Source organism: Triticum aestivum, chromosome 7A (assembly GCF_018294505.1).
Source record: "Triticum aestivum cultivar Chinese Spring chromosome 7A, IWGSC CS RefSeq v2.1, whole genome shotgun sequence".
Taxonomy (NCBI): Eukaryota; Viridiplantae; Streptophyta; class Magnoliopsida; order Poales; family Poaceae; genus Triticum; species Triticum aestivum.
Window position 1 is genome coordinate 419,873,281 of NC_057812.1, and position 15,615 is coordinate 419,888,895.

Here is a 15,615-nt window from a genome sequence, read left to right on the forward strand (position 1 = left end):
TTTAAAACATACCTGTTGCGCCATTGGAGTTTCAATTCCATCCTTCAAATTTGAAAATAGTTGGTATGAGTAAATACAGTCATGCAAGAGAAAAGGAGTATGAGCCATAGCTACAGAACCTGACCTGAGAATAAATCTTCTTCTCCTTTAAGCGTTGAGTTGGGATTCAGAGTGGTGGTCCTCGTGCTTTGGGCACTGCAGTTCCCTTACTAACTGCTCGTGTTTGGGTGCTCTGTGGTGGAGACGGTGTTGTGTCAACTGGAACCGGGTTACTATCTGTCGGGGTTGGGGTTAGAAGGGGTGTAGCTGGTTCTCTGTCCAACTGGGTAGGGGTACAATCTGCAAGAGACTGGGTTATGTGTGGTGGATCTGGTCCTTGGGCAAGTACAACCGTGGTTCTATCTGCATCAACTGGTAGCACTACCTTTTCTGAAGACCATGTTGTTACTCCCTTAGATACTGCCATTGCGCTCTCCAATTCAAATGGCTGATAAACAAGAAAAGTAATTGAAAGTATAGACATCGTATGATAGACAGGTGCAATGGATAGTGGGGAATAAAAGAGGGCATGAAATAATTCATATTTATGTTGTCTAACCAAACAGGATAGCATGACACAATTTCACATATATGATGGCTAACTAAACAGGATAGCATAACACAATTTCACATTATGATGCTAACTAAAAAAGATGGAAAGACATAGTTCAAAATATGAGACTATGTAAACAGGATGACATGACATAACTATATAATGTGTTTATTAAATAGGTTGGCATGCCATAATTCACATACATTCACGGGTAGAATGCCATAATTCAAAATATGATGACTGTAAACACTAAACAGGATGAGATGATATAACTATATGATGTCTTTATTAAATGGGTTGCCATGCCATAATTTAGATAGATGATGTGTATGTACTATGTACACATGACATGATATAATTCAAATATATGATTTATATAGTAAGCAAGTAAGCAGATGGCAATCCATATATGATGTAAAAACTAAGCAATGCAAGACAACATGCATGACATGGGTAATATAACCTTGCCAAGTTTGAGCATAGACCTCGGGGGGAAAATAGTACTGGTCATCAGTCTCTGAATCCTCCTCAGAGGAGCTCTCTGTAACCAGCAAGATGTCTACTTCAGCAGGTAGCTTTGTCTGCTCTGAATACCTTGTTTTCACTCCAGATACTTCCATCACCGCTTCAAATGGCTGATGCACAGGAAGAGTAGTTGAATATACAAACGTTGTCGCCAAATGGAACACGTAATACAAAAAATGATAGCATGATATAATTCACATAAATGATGATTGGCTAAACAGCATGGCATTGCATAATTCACATATATAATGCCTTTGCAACAAGCTAGCATTGTATAATTCACATATTTAATGTCTTGCAACAAGATGGCAATGCATAATTCACATATATGGTAATTAGACACTGAACAGGTGGCATTCACACAAAGCATGTCTAAACTAATCAAATGACATAGCAATGCGAGACACCATACGCACGATAAGAGCAACATAACCCTGCCAAGTTAGAGCATACACCTCGGGGGGGGAATAGGACTGGTCATCTGTCTCTGAATCCTCCTCTGAGGAGCTATCCGTAACCAGCGAGATATGCGCTTCGTTAGATAGCATAGTCTGCTCTGAAGACCTTGTTTTCACTCCAGAATTTGCCATCATCATGTCAAATGGCTGATGCACATGAAGAGCAGTTGAATGTAATAACATTGTTGACAAATGTAATATGTAACGAAAAAAAGGATGGCCTGATATAATTTACATATAAGATGACTGGCTAAGCAGGATGGCATTGCAAAATTCACATATATGATGCCTGGCTGAACAAGATGGTGTTGCATAATTCACATAAACGATGAATAAACTAAACAGCTAGCATTCGCACAAAGGATGTCTAAACTAAGCAGATGACATATTTGATGTATAAAGTAAGCAATGCAACACACCATATGCATGATATAACCAACATCAGCATGCCAAGTTAGAGCGAAGACCTCAGGGGGTAAATAGGAGTTGTCTTCTCCTTCTGAATCCCCCTCAGAACATATATCTTCCTCTCGATTACAATCTGAAATGCGTGGAGGGGGGCTACCTTTGCGCCTACCATGGAGCAACGTCTGCATGAAATTTTATTGCCACACAAGGCTCGTCTCTTTTGCTCTACATGTTCAGTTCCATTGTTTACAATAACTGTCATGCATAGGAATAAAACATAGTGAGATTATGTAAGGAGTGCATGCAAAAATCCAGAGTGATGGTAGCAACCTGTGGATAGACCCAAAACCAATAATAGCAGGCAGATAATGGCTTCAGTTAAAAAATACAGATAATGGCTTCTTTACTGCTTGTTTCCCACCCAACATGAAACTCATAGTAGACACCAGAGATTAACCAGATAGTAGATAGATACTATTGATAGTGGCCCCGATATATACCCCACAACCATTTAAAAACTCAAGTTTGACCATTAGTTTGTAGCTGACTTAGAGTGTAATCGGTGAACATGATGATAAAGTAGCATGTAATATTAAGCGACACATAACATAAGCAGACATGAAAGAGTGCGACCTCTCTTGCGGACCCGTGTAGTCCTCGAGGTCATCTGCTCGGTTGATGATGGTAGTGCAGTTTTAATGGCTGCCAGCGGCGGGGAAGAAGATCTGAGGCGGCAAAAGACAGTCTGGAGGCCAGATCCCTGCTGTGTTGGACCCTTCTGTCGTTGGAGCAGCTGAGCTGGGGTGGACGACGGTGCAGCAGGAGCGGGACAAACCACGCAAGGATTTCTTTGACAACTATCTAAAAGAGAAGTAATTCTGTAAGGGCTCGTTTGAATTGGAGGATTCCAACAATGCAGGGATAGGAAATAGACAGGAATAGGATAGGAATGCACATGCAAAACAGAGAATTTAAAACACATGATTTCTGCCAATCTGGGTGTTTGATTCACAACAATTGGAAGATCACAGGATGCAAATAAGCATGGTGAGATTAATTCAAACCACAAGAAAATGTACGGTTATAATGCTATTATGCTACTATCTCTTAGTCTTGTGCTTCATGAATAGGAATTTGAAAAGGAGGACAAGTGAAAATTAAAATTCCTACATTTTTTTCTTTCAAGGAGACACTAAAGGAACAAATCCGTGTGCTCAGTGGACAATATATATAACATGTAGAGTAAAAAAGAGATGCAACAAGTGTACAACCTCTTTTGGCGAAGCCATGCCGATCTCAGTGTGATTGGGTTGGCCGGTGAGGATGCTCCAGCTGACTTGGCTTTCGGAGGAGGGGAAGAAGATCTTAGGCGTCTGAAGATGGAGCCTGAGGTACTGCTCCGCTGTGATGGAGGGTTTCGTCATTGGAGCAGCTCCGGTGAGTTGTACGATGCTGAGGCTGAAGCAGGACAAGAGAGACAATGAACAACGTTAACCTGAGTGGAATTCTAATAGCATCTCCAATACATGACGTAAAATACATAACCACAAAGTGCTAGATGTAAAATACATTAGCCGCTCATCTCTGAACTTAACTGTCGAAACAAAATTTAACTGTCAAAACTGAACTTAACTGTCGAAACTGTACTTAACTGTCGAAACTGAATTTTGCTGTCGAAACTGAGCGCACTAGCAAGGTGAGGCTACACGTCGGTCGACTGACTTTTTCATCTCTGGTTAGTCAATTTTGCAGCCGTTGGATACGAAATCAAGGGCATGTGGCTCATCTTCAACCTCCACCCCTGAGCCGGCCAAACAGCAGCCCCCCGCCGCATGCGGCCGGCGGTGCGACGCCCCGCCTGCCCCGAAAACACTCCCCACCGCCGGTCCGCCGCCGCCTCGGCCATCCCTCTAGCCCCCCCCCCCCCCGGTGCTGAGCTTTTTCTCCGGCGATCCCCACGCCACTGCCCCGCCAACGCCCCGCCACCGCCGGCGACCACCGCCCCCATCCTGAACCCGAAGATAGATAGTGGGGTACCTCTCCGGCAAGCCCCCCTCCCCGCTGCGGCTGGTTCTTCCTTCACCCCGGCGGCATCGGAGTGAAGTGTAGCTAAATCGGAGCAGCATCGCAAGCAAGAGCAAGAACGAGAGCAGCAGCGCGAGCAAGAGCAATAGCAAGTGCAGACTAGGCAGGGGACCGAGAGAAAGAGCAGAGCAGCAGCGCGAGCGAGAGCTAAAGAAGCAGCAGGTCCTACTGATGTGGACGTCGCCACCGAGGGAGCGACTCCGTGGAGGAAGTGGCCGGCGACTCCGCCGTGGATGGAGCCGCGCCGTGTTGGCTCGGGACCGAGCGCCGACAGCACCGTGAGATCGAATCAAGAAGAAAATGCGGCGATTAGTGTACAACCTCTTTGGTGGCGCCGATTACGCCGCAGCTTCATCCGAGGAAACGGTGATGATGATGCTCTTCCGGTGGTGCAAGTGAAGACGGCGGTGTGGGAATGGAGGTGGCGCGAAAGACGAGGGGAACGTCGGGGTAGCTCCTTGGAGGTGGAGGACGGGGTGGCTGAACTGGCGGGACGATGAGATCGACGATGGATCCTCATCTGGTACGGTGGATGAGGGACGTCGAGGTGTTGCTGTGGACGACGTCATCGGGGAAGAGGCTCCGGCTGGTTGGTGGACGGAGCAGGGTGTGGGGTTTCGTCACACGTTTTCGCGGCCTCGGTGTACAAATGGGTGGGCGGATAGGATGGCAGTGGGGAACCATGGCTTAGAGACGCGCTTGTCCGAAATGTGGGGTGAGTTACGAAAGTACCCCCATCGATTTGAGGCGGTTCTTTCGGTTCAGGGGTACCACGGGCATTTTGCTTGTCGGGATTCCACAGGAGGTGGGAGTTTTCGCGCATGTTGTAATTTCGAAATAGCAAGGCGCGGGTTGAGATGGAGGGAGTTGTCGGAGCACAACGAGACAAAGATATATCTTAAATATTTCGGGCTAACAAGGTGTGGGTTTAAATTTCCGGACAAGCCTAACGTGTATTGTACCAAATCAATGCGCCCTACAAATGTCATTGAAAACTTTGAATTCATGTTATGTTCAATTAACATATTTCGCTACGTGTATAATGCATGCAATCTACTACTCAAATGAACGTTTTAGTGCATTCCAAACGTATATACTACAGCTTCAATATGAACTAAATTTGAAATCGTTTCTCTATTTGAATAAGATCTACAGTAATGATTGTGGTGAAGTCAAAGCATTTCAATTCGTTTCTCTGTTTTAATAAGATCTACAATCATCATTATTGTCAAGTTAAACCATCGTTTGTGTATTATCTTCACAGCACAGCACATGATTAGTCTCGAGTTACATATGAACTATGTGTACTATATGAACTCGAACTAGATTTTTTGAATCCACTTTATTTTGATTTCAAATCACATTACATTTCTAGCTCTAGCTAGATCTTCATAATCTAAACCATGTCTCATATGTATAATGTGTTTATCACATTATGTATGGTGCAAACACCACAAATTACCACAAATTCAAATAAAATGTGAGAATGTTTGATATATAGTATTGTTTATATTGTTCGATATTTAGTTGTAAGCTGCAAACGCCACACATTATCACAAATTCAAATAAAATGTGAGATTGTTTGATGTATAGTATGGTTTAGATTGTTTGGCATTTAGCTGTGAGTTGCAAACGCCATGCATTATCACATTATGGTATAACATGTGCACAGCACGTGTATCACCGCTATATTCATGCATGCAATGTTTAAAACACTATGATCTCCTATTCAAATATATGAATCCGCTTTCATATTAAATTATGATCTTTGTTAGTCTCTTACACCCACACAATCCTCTAACCTTTGTAGCTACCACTAACTTTCTCTCGTGCATGCACACGCCCTCCTCGCCCTCCCCCTCCCTTGGCATTCTATCCACCGAGCACATTCATTTTTTCTTTAGGTCGTTCTCCCAAAGTCTCCACAACTCCTTTCCGACACACACCGATCGATAAACCTCTCCAGCGATGCCTGCCTACAACATACAAACACACCTTCAATCTCCTCCTTTATGTGTCCTTGCCTTGTGCCTCTCATATGGTCAGACACACGTGTAAACTCTCGCCCCTCTTTTCATCGCTCTCACAACCGCACACTCCTCCCCCTATCTAGCTAGTAGTTGGGCCTCTCACACCACCTCCTAGCTCCATTCTCTCTGTCTATCCGTCTCGCTGGGCCTTATTTGCCTCTAACAAATGGACCTACACCGACCGATCTCTCGCTATACATATAGCTAGCTAGGTCCTTATAACTCATTTTTACCCACACGTCAATCGATCTACCTCATTAGTTGTGTCTCTCCCTTCCCCCGACAAACAACAATTGATCTATCGATCTAGTTAGGTTTGCTTACCAAACACATGGTTCCCCTTCATCATCCATGGATGCGTCCCGACAGATCTATCACGCACAGGCACACACAGAAACACATCCCCACTCTTATTGATAACATTGTAGTTCCACCCACATTTTGTCTAGTAGGCCTCTCCCACCATCTTCGAGAAGCAACTCCATCACCCATCCAACACTCTACCCCTCTCCCTCCCTCTCCCTCCCTCTCTCTCTCTCTCCTCTCTCTCTCCCATCATATTTACCGTCCTTCAGTTTTGTATGGATGTTGACCGATCTCCCTCAAGACATAGATGGGTCTCTCCTTCTCAACACATATACGAGTCGTTCTACCTCTATAGTTAGGCCTCTGCCTACCCCTCCCACCACCCCCTCCCCCCACACACACCGATACATCGAGCGCTCTAGTCATGTCTCCCTGCCACACACAAACTTGACGTGTGCCGTCTAACGTTCCGGTAGGCCAGTCGCCCTATATCTTTGACTTGTACACACACACAATTTCGATGGCTCTCTTCATCGATCTCGCACCCACCCACTTGATCTTCTCTTCGACTCTATCGATAGGTATGACCCCTCCCTCTCTTCTTGTGGATTGCCCAACCCTCTATGTATGATATGGATAGGCCTCCATTTCACACACATTGCATGCAAAATTTTGTTTGAGATGTCATCGACACATATTCCCACAAATAATTCATGAAATCAACCCCCCACCCCACCCCCACCCCAAAACAAAAAACACTCACGAACGTGGTTTGTATCTCTCACACACACCCACGTAGGTGGGGGATGTGCACGAAGAGAAGAGGTGCATGCACGGCGCACGTACTCCCGTCTCTTTCGCAACCACACCCGCGCGGGTACACGGTGGAGCTCATTTTTGTACGAAAAAGGCAGCCCACGTGGTAATTTGGCACGTGTACTGGTTGTCCACTTGGTGGAGGGAGGATCGTCTGCCACGGGTGAACAAAAAAATTGCGACTTGACGTGTTATGTTAAAAAAAGAGGCAAACCATGTGGGGCCTACCTTAGAGGCAAGGCTCTATACACTGGAGTACTTTTAATGTGTCCCGTCAACTCGCAGAACGAGGAGAAGCTTGGTTAGTACGCTGTCTTCCCCACCCCCGGGCGCGGTGGCTCGCAGGATGAGGTGAAGCTTGCTTACTACGCCATACGCCCGCTCCCTCGCCCATGCACGCTGTGGCTCGCAGGACGAGGAGAAAAATTTACTACTCCCTCCATTTAGTCCTCGTCCCTACTACCTTGGTTATAGAGATTATATCATATTGTTTGGAATATATATGTGCTTTAGTAGATTTCAATATGAACTACTAGTACATACTCCAAACACTTATGTATATAGACGTATTTTAGAGTGTAGATTCACTCATTTTGCTCCGTATGTAGCACTCTCCCTCGCCCCTTGACCCTCGCCCACGTGGTGGATGTGCAGCAATTCATTCGGTCTCATATAGCCAGAACGATATATACTGCACTACAATTATTGCTCGACTTCCCGAAGAGGCGAAGAGCCGAACGCAAGGTCAATATTTTGGAGATGCCAAGCGCAAGGTTATAGGAGAACGAGTAGTAGGTGTCGTGTCATTTATAAATAAAGTTTTTTTTCTTCAGTGGCACATACGCAATATGATAGGTTCATATGGAGAGAAAAGGAAACCGCTCCACTATATACATAGTCAGGACGGGCCAGCCTACGCGGTTGCTTGCTAGGGTTGCTCTCTTCACACTCTCTCGCACAAAACGACTGTGGCCACATCTCTAACATCCCGACAGATCACGTCCGCTTGGGGAAGGGCTGGATGCTTAGTGTAGATGCGATGGCCGTCGCCGATGGCGAAAACCCACTGTCGGCACGTCCCGATCAGGGGTCTCTGCCGTTCTCTCTCACAAAGCCGGTGAGGTTGCCTTCGTCCCTTGCTCACTGCCACGACGTGGGCAGTTGCCGCCTCCCGCCGCCCTCCTCAAGGTTGAGCTACGTCCCTCGGGTACAACTCCCTTTACAGCCGGCTTGCACCACTGCTCCAGCTGCCCACATCACTCCCTGTGGATATTTCTCTACTTCTTTGCCCCGCACATACCTCTACTGGCTTCTACGTACTGTATTTGTGATGAGTTTATGTCTCATCAACTAGTCCCAGTAATCTTATTCTAATCACGCTTGTTCAATTTCTTTGCCACAGGGATGCTCATCTCGATTTTGGTGAAACTGCACAAAATGATCCGATGGTCAAAAGGTTGCAAACTTCATTTATTAGGAACCTCGAACGTTGCCAGCAAATTTTTCCTAATTCAAATAAAATAGCAATAAAACTTCGAATACAATCTTATTTCATTTTAATATTAAATCTCCAATATTTCTTTATTTTGAGGAAGTCATTTTATCCTCTCTCTTTTATTTTTATAAAAGAAATATTCGAAGAGAAAATAATTAAAATCAAACGATCCTCTTTTCAAAATTTGAGAAAACTCAAATATGAAAATAACGAAGTTCCCAACTCTCTCCGTGGGTCCTTGAGTTGCATAGAATTTCTAGGATCAAACCAAAATGCAGTAAAACATGATATGCAATGATGATCTAATGTATAACATTCCAAATTGAAAATTTGGGATGTTACAAACGCTCAATTTTCTCTTACACTAAACGATCTCACACTTTTACAAGCAATTTTTGTTGCCTCTTTGCACCGATTCAACTTACTTGAGGGATCTTTCTCAATCCCTAGGTAGGTATGGTGGACTCTTGAAACTCAGATTTGGGTTTAAGGGTTTTTCGATGCACAAGTAGTATCTCTACTTAGTGCGGAACTTTTGGCTAGCAATGGTAGGGGGCAAGCACCACATGTTAAAGGATCTATGACAATATGACTTCTGTGTGAATATAAACAAACATGAATTATTAGGTTGTCTTCCTTGTCCAATGTCAACAATTTTGGCATATAATATTTTGATGAGGGCTCACAATCACAAAAGATTTCTAGGATAGTATATTTATATGTGAGCCTTCTCTTCCCTTATTAATTCTTTCATGAGTTGCATCATTGACTAATGTTATGTTTTCCTATCTCTAATAAAATTTTCTACTTATACTTTTCCGTATGTGGTGTCATCACCTACCATAAGATTAACATATGATCTTTTTCATTTATTTCCTTTCTTTTTATTTGTTTCCTTTTTTAATTGCAACATGAAAATAAAAAAGCAAAAACTCAAACTAAACTTTAATATATCTCGCACGTGATTACAAGGATAGATCACTAAGCAAACTTTCGAAAAGAGAGGACCAAACTAAAATTTTATTCATCTAAAGCAAAAGATCGAACTAAAATAAGTAAAGGCAAAAAGATAGTGGGGATGATACGATACCGGGGAACCTCCCCCAAGCTTGGCAGAAGCCAAGGGGTGTGCCCATACCCGATACTCAATTCTCTTGTGGTGATGAAGAAGAAGGTGGTTGTGATGAAGAGATCTTGTCCTCGGATTTCCATGGTAGTGGTCCACCACCATATGAGGAGGAGTGAGTCTCACAGGTCCTGCAACTAGCAGCCAAACTCATACCTTTAAACCACGCCTCATATTCAAAGACTTGGTTTTGGAGATCATAGATCTGGCTTTCGAGGAAGTTGATTTGCACGTTGAGGGTGAAGACGATGTCCTTCACATCTTGCCATCCACGTTGAGATCATGGGAAAGGTCCTCTATCATGGGTGATTGGCATTGAGTCCACGCTCCGCCATCCCCTTGCACCAGAAGACATCTTGTTCCATAGCGTCAAGCCTGGCCTCCATGGTTCCCGTCCCCTTAGGACCGGGCACATCGCGGAGGTGAAGCACCCCCTCATGCATCTGGATGACTTGAGGGTGCTGCACCACTTCCCGCAAATATGGGTTGACGATGTTCTTGAAGAACTTGTCCTTGGAGGAGCTTGAAGTGGCCATGGTAGATGGGATCTGACATAAAACAACAAGAAAAGAAAACAGAGGATTTCTCCATGATACGGTGGTCAAAATATTCGGGGGGTATATAAGATTTTTTATCATGGGAAACAAGCAAACTGTAGAAAAACGGAGTCCGGAAGGTTCCCCAGGTGGGCACAACCCACCTAGGCGCGCCCTGTTATCTTGTACTCACCAGGGTACGCTTCGTGAAAGTTTCTTATTTTCCAATTTTTCTAAATATTTCAAAACTGACAAAAAATAATTTTTGCGGATTTTTCGGAGTCTGTTTACTTACCGTATCATGTACCTCCTTATTTTCACGATTCTGGAGTGTTCCGGAAGGACTCTTTTATCTGTTCTTCCAGTGTCAAAGTTTGGATAATATTACATTCAACATTAATGGGCGTACCTGAGATATAATGTTTTATTCATTGCCCGTTAACAACCTTCGGGTTAGTACCTTCGGCATTATTTATTTTGATAGCTCCAGACCAATAAACCTCCTCAATAACATAGGGTCCTTCCCATTTTGAGAGGAGATTTCCTGCAAAGAAACTGAAACGAGAGTTGTAAAAAAGAACATATTCTCCAACTTTAAACTCGGGATTTTGGATTATTTTATCATGCCACCTTTTGACTTTTTTTAAACAACTTGGCATTTTCATAAGCTTGGGTTTTCCATTCATCTAACGAGCTAATATCAAATAACTTCTTTTCACCCACAAGTTTGAAATCATAGTTGAGTTCTTTGGTTGCCTAATATGCTTTATGTTCTAATTCAAGAGGCAAATGACAAGCTTTTCCATAAACCATTCTATAAGGAGACACACCCATATGATTTTTATATGCTGCTCTATATGCCCAAAGTGCATCATCTAATTCTTAGACCAATTCTTCCTGGACCTATTGACAATCTTTTGCAAGATTAATTTTATTTCTCTATTGCAAAGTTCAACTTGACCACTATACTAAGGATGATAAGGTGATGCAATTCTATGGTTAACACCATACTTGGCAAGCATTTTACGGAAAGCACCATGAATAAAGTGTGAACTGATACGTCTCCGTCGTATCTATAATTTTTTATTGTTCCACGCCAATATTATACAACTTTCATATACTTTTGGCAACTTTTTATACTATTTTTGGGGACTAACATATTGATCCAGTGCCCAGTGTTAGTTCTTGTTTGTTGCATGTTTTTGTTTCGCAGAAAATCCATATCAAACGGAGTCCAAACGGAATAAAAATGGACGGAGAACATTTTTGGAATATTTGTGAAATATGGGAAGAAGAATCAATGTGAGAAGATGCCTGAGGGGGCCACGAGGCAGGGGGCGCGCCTGCCCCCCTAGGTGCGCCCTTGACCCTCATGGGCCCCTCATAAGGCGGTTGCTGCTCTTCTTTGGCCGCAAGAAATCTAATTTTTGGAGAAAAATCTGGGCGAAGGTTTCAATCCAATCGGAGTTACGGATCTCTTGATATATAAGAAACTGTGAAAGGGCAGAATCCCAGAACGCAGAAATAGAGAGAGACAGATAGACAGATCCAATCTCGGAGGGGCTCGCGCCCCTCCCACGCCATGGAGGCCATGGACCAGAGGGGAAACCCTTCTCCCATCTAGGGAGAAGGTCAAGGAAGAAGAAGAACAAGGGGGGATCTCTCCCCCTCTCTCCTGGTGGCGCCGGAACACCGTCGGGGCCATCATCGTACTAAATTAAAATTGGCTTTGATATACCTTGGGATCCGGGTGGATCCATTACTTGAGCACTATATGCCTAGCTCAATGGCTTTAAAGAAAGCAGTGCCAGGGAGACAACCCGAAAGCTTTAGAGAGTCATTTATTTCTGTTGTGTGCTTTTACAAGGTTTAAAAATCAAAATAATGTGCCAAGGTTTGCCTTTAGGATGTTTACAATACTTGTTGGTTTGTGCGGTGCAGGATAGAAACTTTGGTTGTAGTACGCGATTTTACATTTTTTACTGGAACGTCAAACGGTTCTGAAACGTTTTGCACTATCTTTCTGCACAAATTGTTTATTTGTACTAATTTTGGTAGAATTTTTGGAGTACCATAAGTATGGTGAATGTTCAGATTTCTACATACTGTCCTGTTTAAGATAGATTCTGTTTTTGATGCATAGTTTGCTTGTTTTGATGAAACTATCAATTTCTATCAGTGGATTAAGCCATGAAAAAGTTATATTACAGTATCTATAATGTAAAAATAAAATATGAATTGGTTTGCAACAGTACTTAGAGTAGTGATTTGCTTTATTATACTAACGGATCTTACCGAGTTTTCTGTTGAGTTTTGTGTGGATGAAGTGTTCCAAGATCGAGGAGATCTCGATGTGAGTAGAAGGAGGAGAGGCAAGAGCTCAAGCTTGGGTATTCCCAAGGCACCCCAAGTAAATATTCAAGGATACTCAAGCGTCTAAGCTTTGGGATTCCCCGGAAGGCATCCCATCTTTCTTCAACAAGTATCGGTATGTTTTCGGATTCGTTTCATTGATGCGATATGTGCAAATCTTGGAGCATATTTTGCATTTAGTTTTCACTTTTTTTTATGCACCATGCTGGTATGATATAGTCCTTGGTTGATTTATATAATGCTCTTTCCAATTCACTTAAATCTTTTGAGTATGGCTTTATAGAATGCTTCATGTGCTTCGCTTATATCATTTGATGTTTGGATTGCCTGTTTCTCTTCACATAGAAAACCGCCATTTGTAGATTGATCTTTTGCTTCACTTATATTTGTTAGAGCGTGGGCATATGTTTTGTATAAAGAAATAAACTCTCTTGCTTCACTTATATCTATTTAGAGAGTTGACAGGAATTGGTCATTCACATGGTTAGTCATAAAATCCTACATGACACTTGCAGATCAATCAATATGATATGTTTGGTTCCTTGCAATAGTTTTGCGATATAAAGGTGGTGATATCAGAGTCGTGCTAGTTGAGTAATTGTGAAATTGAGAAATACTTGTGTTGAGGTTTGCAAGTCTCGTAGCATGCACGTATGGTGAACCGTTATGGAACGAAGTTGGAGCATGAGGTATTTATTGATTGTCTTCCTTATGAGTGGCGGTCGGGGACGAGCGATGGTCTTTTCCTACCAATCTATCCCCCTAGGGGCATGCGTAGTAGTACTTTTCTTCGAGGGCTAATAAATTTTTGCAATCAATATATGAGTTCTTTATGACTAATGTGAGTCCATGGATTATACGCACTCTCACCCTTCCATCGTTGCTAGCCTCTTCGGTACCGTGCATTGCCCTTTCTCACCTCGAGAGTTGGTGAAACTTCGCCGGTACATCCAAACCCCATGATACGATACGCTCTATCACACATAAGCCTCATTATATATTCCTCAAAATAGCCACCATACCTACCCATCATGGCATTTCCATAGCCATTCCGAGATATATTGCCATGCAACTTCCATCATCATCATATACATGACTTGAGCATTTATTGTCATATTGCTTTGCATGATCGTAAGATAGCTAGCATGATGTTTTCATGGATTGTCTGTTTGTTGATGTCATTGCTATGCTAGATCATTGCACATCCTAGTACACCGCCTGAGGCATTCATATAGAGTCATATCTTTGCTCTAGAAATCGAGTTGTTATATTAAGTTGTAAGTAAATAAAAGTGTGATGATCATCATTATTAGAAACATTGTCCCATGTGAGGTTATAACAATAAAAGAGGCCAAAGAAGCCCAAATAAAAAAAGAGAGTCCAAATAAGCCCACCAAAAAATGAGAGAAAAAGAGAGAAGGGGCAATGTTACTATCCTTTTACCACACTTATGCTTCAGAGTAGCACCATGTTCTTCATATAGAGAGTCTCTTGAGTTATCACTTTTATATACTAGTGGGAATTTGCATTATAGAACTTGGCTTGTATATTCTGATGACGGGATTCCTCAAATGCCCGAGGTCTTCATGAGCAAGCAAGTTGGATGCACACCCACTTAGTTTCCAGTTTGAGCTTTCATACACTTATAGCTCTTAGTGCATCCGTTGCATGGCAATCCCTACTCCTCACATTGACATCAATTGATGGGCATCTCCATAGCCCGTTGATTAGCCACATCGATGTGAGACTTTCTCCTTTTTTGTCTTCTTCACACTAACCTCCATCATGATATTCTATTCCGCCCATAGTGCTATGTCCATGGCTTCCGCTCATGTATTGCGTGAGGGTTGAAAAGGCTGAAGCGCGTTAAAAACTATGAACCAATTGCTCGGCTTGTCATCGGGGTTGTGCATGATTTGAATGCTTTCTATGGTGAAGATGAAGCATAGCCAGACTATATGATTTTGTAGGGATGAGCTTTCCATGGCTATGTTATTTTGATAAGACATAATTGCTTGGTTAGTATGCTTGAAGTATTATTGTCTTAGTGTCAAATGATAGACTATTGCTTTGAATCACTTGTGTCTTAATATTCATGCCATGATTAGATTACATGATCAACATTATGCTAGGTAGTATTCCACATCAAAAATTATATTTTTTATCATTTACCTACTCGAGAACGAGCAGGAATTAAAGTTGGGGATGCTGATATGTCTCCGTCGTATCTATAATTTTTGATTGTTCCATGCCATTATTATACAACTTTCATATACTTTTGGTAACTTTTTATACTATTTTTGGGGACTAACATATTGATCCAGTGCCCAGTGCCAGTTCCTGTTCGTTGCATGTTTTTTGTTTCGCAGAAAATCCATATTAAACGGAGTCCAAACGGAATAAAAACGGGCAGAGAATATTTTTGGAATATTTGTGAAATATGGGAAGAAGAATCAACGAGAGAAGGTGCCCGAGCGGGCCACGAGGCGGGGGGGCACGCCTGCCCCCCTAGGTGCGCCCCTGACCCTCATGCCCCCCCCCCCGTAAGGCGGTTGCTTCTCTTCTTTGGCCGCAAGAAAGCTAATTTTCGAAGAAAAATCTGGGCGAAGGTTTCAATCCAATCGGAGTTACAGATCTCTTGATATATAAGAAACGGTGAAAGGGCAGAATCCCAGAACGCAGAAATAGAGAGAGACATATAGACAGATCCAATCTCGGAGGGGCTCTCGCCCCTCCCACGCCATGGAGGCCATGGACCAGAGGGGAAACCCTTCTCCCATCTAGGGAGAAGGTCAAGGAAGAAGAAGAACAAGGGGGGCTCTCTCCCCCTCTCTCCCGGTGGCGCCGGAACGCCGCCGGGGCCAT